General features: G+C 35.6%; 1 non-coding gene across 1 annotated transcript; it reads right to left on the bottom strand.

The window, feature by feature from the left end:
- Positions 1–742: 742 nt before the first annotated feature.
- LOC121231342 (small nucleolar RNA R71) lies at positions 743–849 on the bottom strand. The gene has a single exon (XR_005929402.1). It is a non-coding gene; the product is annotated as a small nucleolar RNA R71 (small nucleolar RNA).
- Between the last annotated feature and the right edge of the window lie 16,215 nt (positions 850–17,064).

Here is a 17,064-nt window from a genome sequence, read left to right as displayed (position 1 = left end):
CTCGACATTTACTTGTCACTTTATTACTTGTTGTGATTGTGTACACTTGCAAATTTTCTATCGTTCCAAGTTTTTGACGTCGTTGCCGAGGACTGTTTTAAAAAAGTCATTATGTGTGAATTTGTTAGTTTTACATTTTGGTTTATTTTCCTATTTAAATTTTTCCTCACTTAATTTTTCTGTGATTATTACAAGTGTTTATGAGTATTGACTAGATTATTGACTTCTCCCTGTAGACCTTGGGATAGAATGAACCTTTCGACAACGAAGAAGACAAGCGAACCAGAGAAAGACTGAAGGAATGAATTTCGAGAATATGAATCAAGGAAATGGAGCAAACCTTAAAAATCCTATCCTTCTTGCTGATGATAGGGATAGAGCCTTAAGACAATATGTTGTGCTGGTGTTTAATGATCTTATTCCGGGTATTAGGACACCCAAAATTGAGGCACAACAATTCTAGCTGAAGCCAGTCATGTTCCAGATGCTTCAGACAGTGGGCCAATTCAGTGGAATGTCTACCGAAGATCCTCATCTTCATTTAAGACTATTTATGGAGGTGAGCGACTCTTTCAAATTAGTCGGAGTATCCGAAGATGTATTACAGTTGAAGCTATTCCCGTACTCATTAAGGGACAGAGCTCGAGCCTAGTTGAAATCATTGCCACCAAACTCAATTTCCACATGGCAAGAGTTAGCCAAAAGATTCCTCATGAAGTATTTTCCACCAAGCAAAAACGCTAAGTTGAGAAACGAGATCATTGGATTCCAACAAATGGATGATGAGTCCTTATATGAGGCATCGGAATGATACAAAGAATTATTATGGAAATTCCCTCATCATGGAATCCCACATTACATCCAACTTAAGACATTTTATAATGGTCTCAATGCTCACACGAGGATGGTAGTGGATGCCTCCGCTAATGGTGCTCTTCTTTCTAAGTCTTACAATGAGGCTTACGAAATCATCGAGAGGATCACCAATAACAATTATCAATGGCCAACCAATCGAGCCGCATCAGGAAGACGAGTCACTGGAGTAAATAAAGTGGATGCTCTCACTTCACTCGCATCTCAGGTATCTTTAATATCCTCAATGCTTAAGAATCTTACCATTAAACAGTTTTGTAGCCCAACCACCTCACCAATTTGAGAGTATAGCCCGTGTTTATTGTGGGGAAGGACATTTGCTCAAAGAATGTTCATCGAACCCCGAATTGTATATTACATGGGTAACCAAAACCAAAATCGAGGAGGGCAAGGAATGCAATCCAACTTTTATAACCCATCGTTTCCTAGAGTAACCAAGAGGCTAGAACCATTAACAACTACGCCCAACCTAGACCGACCCAGCCGCCTAGTTTTTCCCAACAAGTTCAGAAACCAATTCAAACTGAATCATCCAATAGCTTAGAGAATCTACTAAAGGCTTACATGGTGAAGAATGATGCCTTAATTCAAAGCAAAGCAACTACATTGAAGAACTTGGAGAACCAGATGGGCCAACTTGCAACTAAACTCAGAAACTGACCATAAGGTACTTTACCTAATGATACAAAGAATCCAAGAAATTTGGGGAAGGAACATTGCAAAGCGTTAACATTGAGGAGCAGAAAGATAGTAGAGCCTAACACTATCGAAGCTGAAAAGGAACCAGCTAACATTCAAGACTCAGAGGAAGCTCAACCGAGCGTTGAAATTCCAGTTTCACCAGAACCAAAACCTGCAAAATCTAATAAGGTAACCTTAGAACCACCTAATTTTGATCAACTAACAAATGCATTAGATGTAGAATTGCCACCAAAGACGAATGAACCTGTACCAGTTCTAGTAATGAAACCTTCACCACCTTACCCTCAAAGACTTCAAAAGCAGAAATAGGAAATTCAATTCAAGAAGTTCCTTGATGTACTCAAGCAACTTCATATCAACATCCCGTTGGTAGAAGCACTTGAACAAATGTTGAACTACGTCAAGTTTATGAAAGATATCCTGTCTAAGAAGTGAAGACTAAGAGAATTTGAAACGGTAGCTCTGACGAAGGAATGCAGCACATATGTTCAAGACAAACTACCCCCAAAGCTGAAGGATCCTGGATGTTTTACCATACCTTGCAACATTGGAGCAACATATTGTGGTAAGGCACTGTGTGACTTGGGTGCAAGTATAAACTTGATGCCTATGTCAATATTTAAAAAGTTGGTGATAGATGAAGTTAGACATACTACGGTTACACTTCAACTAGCAGATCGATCCTTAGCACATCCAAAAGGAAAAATTGAGGATGTATTGGTACGTGTAGATAAATTCATCTTTCCTTCTAACTTTGTGATTCTAGATTTTGAAGCAGACAAAGAAGTACTAATTATCCCAGGAAGACCATTCTTAGCAACTGGAATGACCTTTATTAATGTGCAGAAGGGCGAGCTTACGAATGCATGTTCAGGATGATCAGGTAACATTTAATGTTTTTAAGTCTATGCAATTTCCTGACGCGGTTGATGATTGTTCTGCAGTATCTGACTTAGAGGATTTAATAGTGGAAAAGGAACTCAACTCTGTTGAGGATCCACTGAAAAGAATTTTGACATCGGACCCTCCAAACAATGAAGAGGAGGATGAGTACTTAGCCTTGCTAGAGGCTAATCAAAGGGGATTTAATCCACAATCTCGTTTTGAATTTTTAGAGTTAGAGAAGATGTTGTATGCCCAACCAAAAGCATCAATCAAGGAACCACCTAAATTAGAACTCAAGGTATTACCTTCACATTTAAAATACGTTTATTTATGTAACGCTTCTACTTTGCCCGTGATTGTTTCAGTAGAATTGACTATTGAGCAAGAAGAGAAACTTATCTTAATCTTGAAACAATTCAAGAAGGCTATCGGATGGACCATAGTCGATATTCGCGGTATTAGTCCATCTGTATGCATGCACAAGATTATCCTGGAAGATGGAGAAAAAGGGACGATTGATGGACAACGAAGACTGAACCCACCATCATGAAGGACGTGGTGAAAAAGGAGATTATCAAGTAGTTAGATGTGGGTATCATTTAACCTATCTCAAACAATTCGTGGGTAAGTCCGGTCCAGTGTGTGCCAAAAGAAGAAGGTATCACAGTTGTAGAGAACAAGAATAATGAGTTGATACCAACTAGAACAGTTACGGGATGGAGGATTTGCATCGATTACCGGAAGTTGAACAAGGCGACTAGGAAAGATCACTTTCCTTTACCGTTCTTGGACCAAACACTGGATAGACTCGCGGGGTGAGATTATTGCTATTTTCTCAATGGATACTCAGGGTATAATCAGATTACAGTAGCACCAAAAGATCAACACAAGACGACGTTCATCTATTCGTACGGTACATTTGTATTTATACGCATACCATTTGGTTTATGTAATGCACCTGCTACATTTCAAATATGTATGATGTCTATTTTTACTGACATGGTTGAGAAGTACTTGGAAGTTTTTATGGATGACTTTTTAGTATTTGGAGATACTTACAATGATTGCTTAGCCAATCTAGTAAATGTACTAAGGCGATGTGAAGAAACGAACCTCGTACTTAACTGGGAGAAGTGCCATTTCATGGTACGAGAAGGAATTGTTCTAGGGCATCAGATAACGACATATGGGATCGAGGTAGATAAAGCGAAGGTAGACGTTATTAAGAAGCTTCCACCACCAGCATCTGTAAAGAGTGATAGGAGCTTTTTGGGCCACACCGGTTTCTATCGAAGATTTATCAAAGACTTCTCCAAAATTGCTAAACCCTTATGGAAATTATTGGAGAAGGACATGACGTTCAAGTTCAATGATGAATGATTAAGAGCTTTCAAGGATTTGAAGAGTCGATTAGTTACCGCAACCATAATTGTCACACCAGACTGGGATTTGCCATCTGAATTGATGTGTGACGCAAGCGACTTCGTGATAGGAGCTATCATGGCCCAGTGAAGGAACAAAATTTTTCATCCTATCTACTATACAAGACGGACTCTTACAAGATCTCAACTGAACTATACGGTAACAGAAAAAGAGTTACTTGCTATTGTATTTGCTTTTGAAAAGTTTTGATCTTATCTTGTAGGTACCAAAGTGATTGTCTATACGGGCCACTTGGCAATTAAGTACTTACTTGCCAAGAAAGATGCTACGCCGAGACTAGTCCGGTGGGTGCTTCTACTTCAAGATTTCGATCTAGAAATTCAAGATCAAAAGGAAGTAGAAAACCAAGTAGCAGATCACTTGTCCAGATTGGAGCCGCAAGAAGGGAATTCTCCTATTATACCAATTCAGGAAACGTTTCCAGATGAACACATACTGAAGGTAAGTCATGTTCATAATACCCTTTGGTTTGATAATATTGAATTATTTAGCTTTTGGTTTGATGCCAATTGATAAGACGTATCAACAAAGGAGAAAGTTTCTTAATGATGTGAAGTACTATTTTCAGGAAGAGCCATATTTGTTTAAAAAGTGCGCAGATCAAATGATTAGGAGTTGCATGGCAGAAGATGAAGTATAAAAGATTTTATACCATTCTCATTTAGCTCTGAGTGGGGGACACTTCAGAGGTACTCATACTGCGGCCAAAGTATTGCAAGCTTGATTCTTTTGCCCAACACTATTCAAGGATGCATATGCATATGTAAAGAGCTGTAACCGATGCCAAGGGTCAGAAATGTCACCAACAGAAATGAGATGCCTCAAACAAATATCATTGAGGTAGAATTGTTCGATGTATGGGGTATTGACTTTCTTGGTCCTTTCCCTCTATCTTTTGGTCACAAATATATATTGGTAGTAGTAGACTATGTGTCCAAATGGGTCGAGGTTGAAGCTTATCCGACAAACGATGCGAAAGTTGTAATGAAGTTCTTGCAGAAACACGTGTTCACAAGGTTTGGAACCCCAAGAGCTATCATTAATGATGAAGTGTCCCACTTTGTGAACAAGAGGTTAAAATGGTTATTAGACAAGAACGGAGTGAAACACAAGGTTGCAACAGCTTACCATCTGCAGATGAATGGGCAAGTTGAATTGGCAAATAAGGAGATCAAAGGCATACTTGAGAAGGTAGTTTGTCCAAACCAACGAGATTGGTCCAAAAGGCTGGACGATGCTTTGTGGGCTTACAGAACAGCATACAAGACACCTTTAGGGATGTCATCTTACAGGTTGGTCTTTGGGAAAGCATGTTATCTACCCTTGGAGTTAGAGCACAAAGCTTACTGGGCTTTTGAATAGCTTAATTTGGATCCTAAGCTCACGAAAGAGAAACGGATGTTCCAACTTAATATGCTAGAAGAGTTCTGAATGTTCTCATAAGAAAATGCAAAATTACTTAAAGGAAGACTCAAGAAATGGCATGACAAACACATTCGAGTCCGAGAATTTGAAGCAGGTCAGCAAATCTTGTTGTTCAATTCTAGATTAAAGTTCTTTCCAGGTAAGTTAAAATCACGTTGGTTCGATCCATTTACGATTCATCAAGTCAATCCATATGGAGTTGTTGAACTCCAAGGTAAGGGAGGTAATTTCCGAGTTAATGCTCAGCGCCTGAAACATTATTGGGGAGATAAAATTGAATGGGATAAAATCTTGTTCATTTTATCAGATACTTAATTTCTCGTTTTTATTTTTGAATAAATGATCTAGGGTATGTTTTCGGGTATAATATGTTTAAATCAAATCTGTCTAGGAGATTGGAACTTAAGCGGGACCACTTGTGACCCCTCTAATCTTTCCTGGGAATTTATTTTGACATAATTTCCTAATAAATTATTCCCTAAATGGAAAAATAAATTTTTAGTTTTTCAAATAAAAGGGTCAATTTTGATCCACATTTTAATTTGCAGCTCAATTTTAAATTTTCATTAAGTCTAGGGACTTAATTGAATTATTTCTAAATTTTGATTGCTCTTTTTGTAAATAATAAAAACTAGATGCTTCTCCTTATAAATATTTTCAAAAAGCATCTAGAATAAATATTTTTAATATTATGTATTAATTTGATAAACCTTAATATATAATATTTTTATTATAATTTATATATTAATTTTTATCAACTTAGCTTAGAATTAGGATTAATTGTATTTTAATTAAATTTTATGGTTATCTTAATAAATTAATGGCAATTGATAATTTCATATACATATATTTAATTATTAATTGTTGTTAAACTTTGAGTAGAATTAGAACTTAGGATTTTTTTTAATTTTCTAAGAATTCTACTACGAATCTTATTTTTCCATCTATAAATACCATCAACCTTTCTCCTTCCATTCATTCATCTTCAAAGCCCCAAAACACCAAACCCCTAAGTGCCGCAAGCCTAGCCGAGCTGACTGACCAGCACATGCCCTGCAGACCGCCACACGTCTAGCTCCATCGCGTGCCTATTGCTCCAGTCTTAGCTCGTGCCTGCTACTCCTGCCCAATAGCTGTCCAGGCCGAGTCCTGCACAAGGCTTCGAACCACGCACGCCTACTGCTCCAGGCCACAATGCACGATTACCCAACTCCTTAGTGCCCACGCTAGACCTACTGCCGAAGGCTCCTTGCTGTATTGCTGCTCCCACATGCACCATCCATCCAAGCACCTAGCCACCTTGCACACCAAGCCCTTTAGCCAAGCCTTCCAAACCTTCTTTTAAATTGCCATCTTTTTCTTCATAATTATTATTATTATTATTAAGAGTTCTTATATTTTTACAAAAAAAAAGGTGGTAAGACCTAATTCTCTCTTAATTTTTAATTTTTTTAATTAGTTAATTTTTCAATTCATTGAATTATTAATAATTTTTATTAAATTTTTGAGAAAATAATTTTTCCATCTTATGATTAGATTAAACATGCCTCGCAAGAGAACTCGTGCTTCTGCTCAAATTGATGAAACACAAAACAAGTTCTACTGTGAAGAAGCCAAAGTGAGATACGAAAGTATTTTCAAAAACCAACAGATGCATCCAGAGAAGGGCTTTACATTAAAGGAAAGCAACTATAGAGACTTTATGGCACGTATTCGTCAAGTTGCTGAAACCCTCAATTGGGAATTGTTTTGTGAAAAAAGACCTAGTATGGATGAGGAGCTAGTTCTTGAGTTCTATGCGAATTTAACTTCAAGCGAGATGACAGAAGTTTCAGTTCGCGGAATCAAGGTACCAATAAATTCAAACGCTATTAATGAGTTCTTTGAATTACCTAATTTTGAAAAAGATGAATATTCCACATTAATGAGAAATATCAAGCCTGAGAATTTGCAGGAAATTCTCGAGGAACTGACAGTTCAGGGTTCTACATGGACTGTGTCAAAATAAGGAATCCACACTTGTCAAGAAGAATATTTGATGCCACTCGCGAAGGTATGGTTTTACTTCATCCGATTCAGCCTTATGCCTAGCTCACATGGGACTACAATCTCGTTAGAGCGAATGGTCTTATTGTACTCGATCCTAACTGGTAAGACCATTGATGTGGGAAAGATCATTTTGAGGGAAATACGAAATTGTGCCGTTAAACGCTCTGGCCCTACTCACTTCCTGTTTACAATAATAATTTTATGCTTGAAAGCTGAAATTCTTACAAATGTAAGGAAGACAGGGTATAGCCAAGGCGCAATCACAAATTGGGACATCTACCGAGTAGTTGGAGACTCAGTTTTATAGCAACGAGTTGAAGGAAGTGAGGAACCTGAGGACCCTAATGAAGAAGAAGATCCCACAATGCAATCGTTTGAAGTACCTGATAAGGTAGAATCAATGGAGATAGAAGCTGAACCTAATGCTGGAACTTCAATGTTTGGAGCTCAACCGCCTAGCTCAAACCTTCGAGATGAGCTATCAAAATTTATGGACTTAATGCAACATATGCAATGGCAGCAACAAGCCTACTGAAGATACTCAAAAATAAGGGATGGCTCGACGAGAAGTGTTTTTAAGAAAATATACAATGACCCGTTTATTTTTTTTTTTGCCTGGGTTCCCAGATTTTATATTTGAACCATAGAGTCCATTATCAAAGAAGGAGCGAAGCGATTCATGTAAAGGCAATAATGATGGAGCAAAAGATGAGTCCAATTCGGAAAGATCTGCAAATAAATAAAAAGGAGGGATCTTGACTTTACTTTATTTATGTTCATAGATTATTTCTAGGATTAAGTTTGATTAGGAATTTTTATTTTTGCATAATAAAACAAGAGATGGAAATTATGAGTAAATATGAACAAGTCACAATATATAAAGTGAGGCAATAGATATATACATGTCTAAGATTGGATTCAGAGAGAGCTTGGTACTTAAGTAGTAAAATTGACTCACCTTTTCTTTTCTGGAATCCTACCTAGTGTATAGTATTTATTCCCTTTAAACAATGAGAACATTGTTCATTTTAAGTTGGGGGGTTCCACTTAGAATAAAATTTTTCTTTTAATTATGATTAGGATATATTTTGTTCAAAAATTTGAATTTTGTTAAGTATGCTAAACTTGAGTATGAATAGAGTTCTATTATTTCAATAAATTATTATGTTAGCTTAATAATGACATGAATGTATTTTTAATAAAGCATGCAAATTCGTACCATAAAATTTTTAGTTTCTTAGGAAAGTTAGGTATGCATGAAAGTTTAAGTCTTTAGAATTGACTTAGTAGTTTCTTAAGGCGAAATCCTAGGGAGCATGAAACGTTGGAAATGATTTAGGCAACTATTGTTTGGACTGTTTGAGCCTTTCAAGCCCACCATGGTAAATTTTATCCTTTGAAACCCAACTTTGAGACTATATGGCCTAATTTTATTTCGACCCTTGCAATATTTAGCCATTACTTTTCGCTTAATGATCTTAAAATTGTCCCAAACACTCGACTCAATACTATTCAAAATGTTCTTCAAAAATAAGTTTGGGTGAGTTGAAAAGAAGTATCAAATGCTTGAGAATTGCATTACACAAAGTAAGTGCTCGTGTTATTTAAAAAAAGAAAAGAGAGCACATGTATTTGAAAGAGATGTACAAAAGAGCATATGAAAGTCAAGTTGGTGTATCGAAGGTAAAAATTTCGAAGGTTCGATTGACCCTGAGTCTAGGGTTTTAAGCCAAAATTTATCCATCTTTCACCTACCCCTAGCCTAGCCACATTACAACCTTGATAAAGACCTATTGATTCAAAGTCCTAATGCTACCTAGATTAGTAGAGAGAAATTGCTACGATCAACATATGAAGACATAAATTAAGCTCAATGATTGCCGCTTAGTCTTGAATAAAGGAATAAAAATCAAATTTGTAAGGGTTAACATGTCTTTGTTACAAAAGAATTTAGTCTAAAATTTTCTATTATAATAAGTAGCATAACTATCATATTTCTTGTTTTTGAGCATGAGTATATCAAATTCATAATTTTAGGGAGAACGTTGTTCTGAAGGAGTTTTTCAAAAATTGCTACGATCAACAAATGAAGACATAAATTAAGGTCAATGATTGCAGCTTAGTCTTGGATAAAGGAATAAAAATCAAATTGGTAAGGGTTAACATGTCTTTGTTATAAAAGCATTTAGTCTAAAATTTGCTATTATAATAAGTACCATAACTATCATATTTCTTGTTTTTGAGCATGAGTATATCAAATTCATAATTTTAGGGAGAATGTTGTTCTGAAGGAGTTTTTCAAAAGTGTTTTCGATAAATTCTTTTCAAAATTTGTGCATTACTCGGGACGAGCAATGAATTAAGTTGGGGGGTGTGGAAACAAAAAAATTAATATGCTTTTTCATACCCATTTTTAATTAAATTCATGCAAATCCGGTTAAATTCTTGTCGAAAAATAATTAAATATTGTAAAATAATTAAATCGTGTTAAAAATATGAACATGGTAAATTTTAGTTAATTTTATACTTAATTTTGATTAATTTTGACTATTTTCGATAGATTCGTGCAAAGGGCAAAAATTAGCTCGGCTAACACAACTGAAAGAACAAAACTGAGAAGCAATTTGAAGTATTAAGGCACATTAATTTCCAGCCTAAGACGATCCAAAAATGTATATTAATTCATAATTTAATTAATTTTTATTTATTCCCTATTTAATTTTGGAGCAGCAATTAGGTGTTCATAAGCTACCTTGATAGCCGAGGGCAACAAAGAACGAAGAACGGAGTGACTAGTCAAGCCACGGAGAAACACCAGATTTGCTTCTTGTTTCTTATCTCTTTAATTTTTGTTGTTGTTTTGAAAAACATGTTTATGAATATTTATGCTATTGAAATGGTTATTTTAATCAATTTAGCTTAAATTAAGTTTGTGTTGGGTTGATTATATTTTGCCTGCTTGAATTGTTAAAATGATGTTTATGCTGTTATAGGCCTCGGTAAATTACTTTGTTAAGTAAAATCATGCCAAAGTTATTTTTTCAATATAATTGTTAAATAACTAATGAATTAATGATTAAATCATATTGAAATTATAATTAATAGACACAATGCTTAATCAGTGCATGTTTATTCTTCTAAGGTAACTGAAGTTTAAATTAGCATTGTATTCGGCGATACATATGCCTTGCATAACTTGCAAGATTTTTGTGATTAAACTGTTTCAAGGTAGAAATACCCTGTTACTTCACTTAATCTTTTATATGCTTGTGAAGATTAATTAACCGCTTGGACTGACATTGAAAAATGTTCAAGAGATTGATTTAATTTAATAAGTATGTATGAGCAGTAGTTAGGAAATTACTGAGTTGTCGTGAATTTATTCGTAGCAATAGAAACATAAGTTTAATAATTCTAAGTTAAAGAGATGTAATTAATCCAACACAAGTATGTTATCTTGATTAAGTCTTATTTAAAATCATGCATTAGAACTCCTTTGTTTTATTTCAATTATTTACTTAGTTTTTAAATAGTTTTTGAGCATATTTTAAAACCAAATTATTTTTACCTCGCCAAAGTGTTTTACAATTAATTTCATAACTAATTCTTTTTACAGTCCCTGTGGGTACGATAACTCGACATTTACTTGTCACTTTATTACTTGTTGCGATTGTGTACACTTGCATATTTTTCATCATTCCATGCTTTTACAGCACATAATCATGCTCGCTAACATATAACATTAAGAAATAAAGTTAGAATATCTTTAGTGATTTCTCGTTTTGGGCTAAGCTTCAGGTGGACAAGGGTCATCAAGGATGAATTTTTGTTTCTCACAATTGAGAAGTATTAGCAAGTTTCCTTTCCATTATCAAAAGTTATCCCCATTCAATTTATTCTCAAGAAGAATGCTAATAATAAGAGTAAGAGACATATCTGAATTGAAAGCCGATAAAGATTCACTGATCTTTGTATTAAGCAAATATTTTCATTTCAAGAACATATCAAGAATGAAGTATGATAAATGCATCTCGTATTAAAACCTTGGAAAACATTTTTCCGTTGCTACAATCATTCTTACACCCATCAATAATGTTACATTGAGGTCTCAAGATTAACTAGCAAGAACATGGATTACATTCAATCAGTTCGTGAATTTTAATTCTTAGGACTCCATATGCACCAATGATCGTTTAACATTTGACCATCATCTCTAGCTTAAATATCATTTCTTGGGAAACTATTTAATAAGAGACAATCTTGAGTGTGTAACCATTGACTCAAAACCCGTCATGAACATGCTTTTATTTGTGAGTCATCTTGGGACAATCTTATTGAGAGCTATGCATAAGTAGTTATCCTTTAAAGGAAATCTCATCCAATGAACCCATATGACAAAATTTACCTTAGGGTGCAACCAAGGTATGAATTGGCTCGAAACTTTATAATGCTATCACTTAAGGGACATCAATAGAGGTCATAAGTCTTGTTTAAGGACATTCTTTAACTCAATATTTTAAAAACATGGAAAGTTTTTATCCTAGATTTTAAGAAATACCATACCATAGTCCTAGTGGCATTCTTACCTAATCTATATGACATGCTTCCAATATATGCATGGCATGCTATGACAATTTTACCATTCACATTCATTTATTCACAAGAATCAACCAATCATAAAAACAACAATTTTGATTCTCCACAATTTTTCTTTAAGGGAAAAATCAAAGAAGTGAATGCAAATTGCGCATCAGGTAGGGTCCCAAGAAAGGGAAGTGAGTCATATTTGAACTTTAAAACCACATCTTTCCTTACCAAAGCCAATCCTAGACATGCACCTTCTACTATTATACTTCTCACAACAATCAAATAACCTAAAGAAGTAAATGGACCAATATAACACATGTATTTTCTCATTACCACACTTATTTTTTTTAATCAATCAACTATGGATCACCTCATACATATATATCAAAATTATAATTTAACATAATATAAATATTTTAAACAATTATAGAAACAGATAAACGAGGAGATGAGTAATTAAAATAAAATTGTCAGCCAATGTTTCCATGGTTCTATTTCTAGAAAACAAACGAGAAAATCAAAAATTGCACAGTTTGTCACAAGGCAATCATTAAGTCTTTAACCGCCATTGCTCCATCTCTTCCTCGCCATAGACTCCTTTTGAGAAAATTACATTCAATTCCTATCTCTGTTTCCAACTCATAAGAATTCTATGAATTAAAAAAAATCGTTCATGGAGATGATAGTCCACGATTTATTTCTTTAGAACCACAACCTTGGCAACAAATAATAATTATATAACAAATATATAATATCACATCCATTCTCATATATAACTCAAAACATGCATAAGATCTAAAAATGTCACTTTCTATGCAATCGAATCATTAAATTTATTGTGATTATTTGTTTATACTTACAGATAGAGCACAACCTGGCTCTAATACCAATTGTTGGAAAAACATGTTTGGAAAACACAGCGAAAAATAAGTTTAAGGAAAAAATAGAGTTTTAATTGTTCTCCAAAATTATAACTTGGTTGTGTTATCTAAAATAATAAACACTTAATCAAAATTATACATTTTTTATTCTTCTAGGATGAAAGCTTCAACCGAGTAGTCTTCTCTGCTATTCTCAAACTCACATTTTTCAAGTGTGAGCTCTCTTTGAATCAGAAAAATTTTCACAGCATTACTAGTAGGGAAATTTTCCAATTTCTCTAAACTTTTAAGCCAAGTTGTAAATAAGAAAAATATCTCTAGAAATCTTCTGAAATAATTTCTTCAGAAAATTTTCTCTCTACAGCTTTATCTTAAATTCAAGTCTATGAAAAATAATAAACCATGGTTGGCTTTATAACATTTGAGTTGGTGTTGAAATGTTTGACTTGCCAAAAAGTTAAGGATAAGCATCAGTTTCCATCGGGGTTATTATAGTCGATTCGTATTTCACTGTGAAAGTGGGAAAAAACTGATAATGGACTTTGTTAGTAGGTTGCTCTTAACACCTACTAAAAAAAGATTCAGTTTGGGTCATAGTGGATAGATTGACCAAGTCTGCCCATTTTATTCTCGTCCTCACTAATTATTCTCTTCAGAAGCTAGCTAAGCTTTATATTTCAAAGATAGTGAGACTGCATAGTATGCCAGTGTCGATTATTTCAAACCCAGATCCTCATTTCATGTCTCGGTTCTAAAAGAAATTGCACAAGGCTTTGGGTACTCAGTTGGACTTAAGTACCGCTTTTCATCAGCAGACCAATTGCAACGCCTCGAATTTGGGCCTAGAAGGATTGGGCCTTGAGCGTGGGAACACACAAAAGTTTATGTGTGCAAGAAATATCACAATTTGCAAGTTGGCCTTAGTGGCTAAGTATTTGGGCATATTTGGCAATGTTGGAGAAGTCCTTTGTTCAAACCTTGGCTTTAGCTAAAATTTTGTTTTAGTGAATAAAACCCTTGGTGCTTAGAAGTAGGATTTTTAAATATTTGTGGTTAAATATATCACAAAAGGAGCTTGTGGTCTAGTGACAAGGTGGTGTGTGTGGTGTGCATGAGGTCTATGGTTCAATTAGTGGCATAGGTAAAAGAATTATTTATTTTGCTAGCTGAGCTTGGAAGGAGGTTGAGTTGGACTGAGACTCTGAGGTTGAATTGGTCATGAGTGTTTCAAGGAAAGTTGAATTAGATGTTGAGTGTTTTGGGGAGAAAATCAAGGAATTTGAAACAGGAGAGTTGCATGGGAGGAGTGTTTGTGTTGAATTGGGATGGTGGAAAGGGAGAATTTTGGCTAGAGGAAATTGTGGTCACATTTTAGTTTTTCTTTGCTCAATTTCGGGTCTTTGGTGGTGTTTGACATCTAGTTTTGGTTTCTACTCCTTGTGCGTCAAATTATCTGTTGCCTTTTCTCTTATGTTTCTTGCTCAATTTTTGGGATTGAATATTGACTTCTTTTCTTGCATTGGCCGAATAGGCACTCTCATTTTGGGCATTCTTATTTCTTTCTTTAAGCCGAATTTGGTTTCTTCCTCTCCATCTTTTCTCTTAATTGATGAATCTCTACTCTACTCATCTTCTGATATTTCCTTTTCAATCATTGGCCGAATACTCCTTCTTTTTCCCCTCTTAAACCTCTTTCGGTTTAGCCTTGGTTTATCAGATTCTCTACTTCTACATCCCATACTCTCTCCATTTTTGTTCTTGATTTGGCAAGTAATCTTTGTTAATCAAACTTGCAATGAGCAAAGGAGGTTCTAGCAATAAAGTGATGACAGTGGTGCCAACTGGGAGTGGACGCGTGGCCTCTGCCCTCAAGTTTAAGTGACATAGGGTATCGGCAGCTCAGGACTTTCCGCCATGTTGCGGAAGGGTGACTCCACCAAACTTTAGATTAAGTAGGCAAATCACAGTTTACCGTTCGAGTCAAGGCAAGTGGTAGTCGATCATTCAACTAGGGGTTTAGTTAATATTCTTTTAACTTTGTTGATAAGTGATTAACCGTTGTTATGTTTGAATAGGTTTCAGCGCTCGTGAATTCTTAGTACTCTACGTGATCAGGTGTGTAACCGTATACTATGTTTGATGATCGGCTGAAAAGCTAAAAGTATGTGTATTTGTATACGGTTTTCAATAATTGTTTAAAAGCCGAAAGTATGTGTTGTTTACACTGCTATGACTATAAATCGGAAAAATACTGAAAAGCTGAAAATATGGCGTATGATGCCACACGAGCGTGCGATCGCACGTGTGGTGAACTGAGCCTACAAACATGGGCGTTAGACTGTAGAGGCCACCACGAGTGCTCTCGTGGTCTTGGGATATTCAAGGCCTCGTTGGGCCGAAATGGGTCATGTGGGCCCAATGGGCTTGTGGGCGCACATAGATAAAATGTATGTGATATGGTAAATGTTGTTTGGAATGTGACGTTTGCATAGCTATGGCTTATTCTGGGCTAAATGGGCCACACGAGTGTGTGGGCCCACTTGGGCTGAGTATGGGCCTTATGCCCATTTACACCGTTAGGTTTGTTTAGGTTACTTAAGTCGCTCGAGGTGACGATGGACCTTTTGTTGGGTCATTGAAACCTCAATTTGTAAAATTACTAAAATACACCCGGTTTGTAAAATTATCGAAATATCCCAAGTTTGTAAAATTACCGAAATACCCCTAAATTATAAATTTCCAAAATACCCCTGTAGTGTAAAATTACCACAATACCTCTCTAGTGTAAAATTATCGAAATACCCTTGTAGGGAAAAATGACTATTTCACCCTTATGGGTAAATGACCGGCTTAAACTATGAATTTGACTGATTTGACTATGATTGTATGACTGTGTTTTAACTGACTTAACTCTGGTTGTAAAACTGATATGCTTCCCAAGTTTGTAAAATTACTGAAATACCCTCGATTTGGAAAATTATCGAAATACCCCCAGTTTGTAAAATTACCAAAATACCCTTATAGTGTAAAATTATTGAAATGCCCTTGTAGTGTAAAATTACTGAAATACCCCTGTAGGAAAAAATAACTGTTTTGCCCTTATGGGTAAACGACCGGCTTAAACTATGAATTTGACTGATTTGACTATGATTGTATGACTGTGTTTTAACTGACTTGACTCTGGTTGTAAAACTGATATGCTTTTAATATATGTTTAAATGACTGTTACTGAGCATGGCCATTCTGCATACACATGTGATGATTGAGCATGACATTCACGACATATTGCATGGGGTTGGGACATTGATATGGAGGAAGTACTATTCTGATAGGGTCGCACGGGTCGCACAAGACGATTGTGGATCCAGTATTGATCTGTTAAGGTCACATGGGTTACACGAGACGATTGTGGACCGACGAATGACTTAATGCCGCTTAATCTGATTATGGCTCTATGCCAACCTAAATATGGCTTTGTGCTATCTTATTTATGGCTTTGTGCTAATCATATTTACCTGTGGCTATGTGCCGATCATATTTATTGATGACTCTATGTCGACCATATTTACTCACGGTTGTGTGTCGATCATATTACAGGTACTGATGGCTTTGTGTCGGTCAAATTACCGTTACTGATGGCTATAAGCCATGTATATATCTGGTAGCTTTGCTGCGTTATCATTTCTGGTAGCTATGCTGTGATATTGGTGTACTGGCTGGGTGGGTCAATTTTATCCCCATATGGTGTGTTGGTTGGTAGGGGTCGTGTGTTGGCTGGATTGGGATGGATTGTATTATTGCACTATTGCATTTCTGTTACTGATATTGTCACTGTAATGTGCTTAGGGCCACATGTATTTTGTTTTCTGATTCTGTTGCTGTATTGGGCCATATTGTTCTGTTACTAAAAAGGGCTCTAGCCCAACTGCTTCTGTATTCTGTTATCTTACTGACTATTTTTATTTTAGGGGGATTACACACTGAGTTTTCGTAAACTCACCCCATTTTTAACTGTGTAGGTAATCCCTAGCCTTAGACAATTCGGAGCAGCGAAGGACTCGGAGGTGGCCACACGACCGCAGCTTTTAATGTTAACTTTATTTATATTTAAAATTTCTCTTTGAGTCTTGATAAACCGTAATTTATACATATTTTTATCCCATGCTTAGCATATTTATGAATGGTTTCTCCTTTAATTTGGTGAATTCGATGCTCCTAA

The sequence above is a fragment of the Gossypium hirsutum genome, chromosome A06, assembly GCF_007990345.1.
Source record: "Gossypium hirsutum isolate 1008001.06 chromosome A06, Gossypium_hirsutum_v2.1, whole genome shotgun sequence".
NCBI classification, from domain to species: Eukaryota; Viridiplantae; Streptophyta; class Magnoliopsida; order Malvales; family Malvaceae; genus Gossypium; species Gossypium hirsutum.
This window is presented reverse-complemented; position numbering and strand designations above follow the sequence as displayed.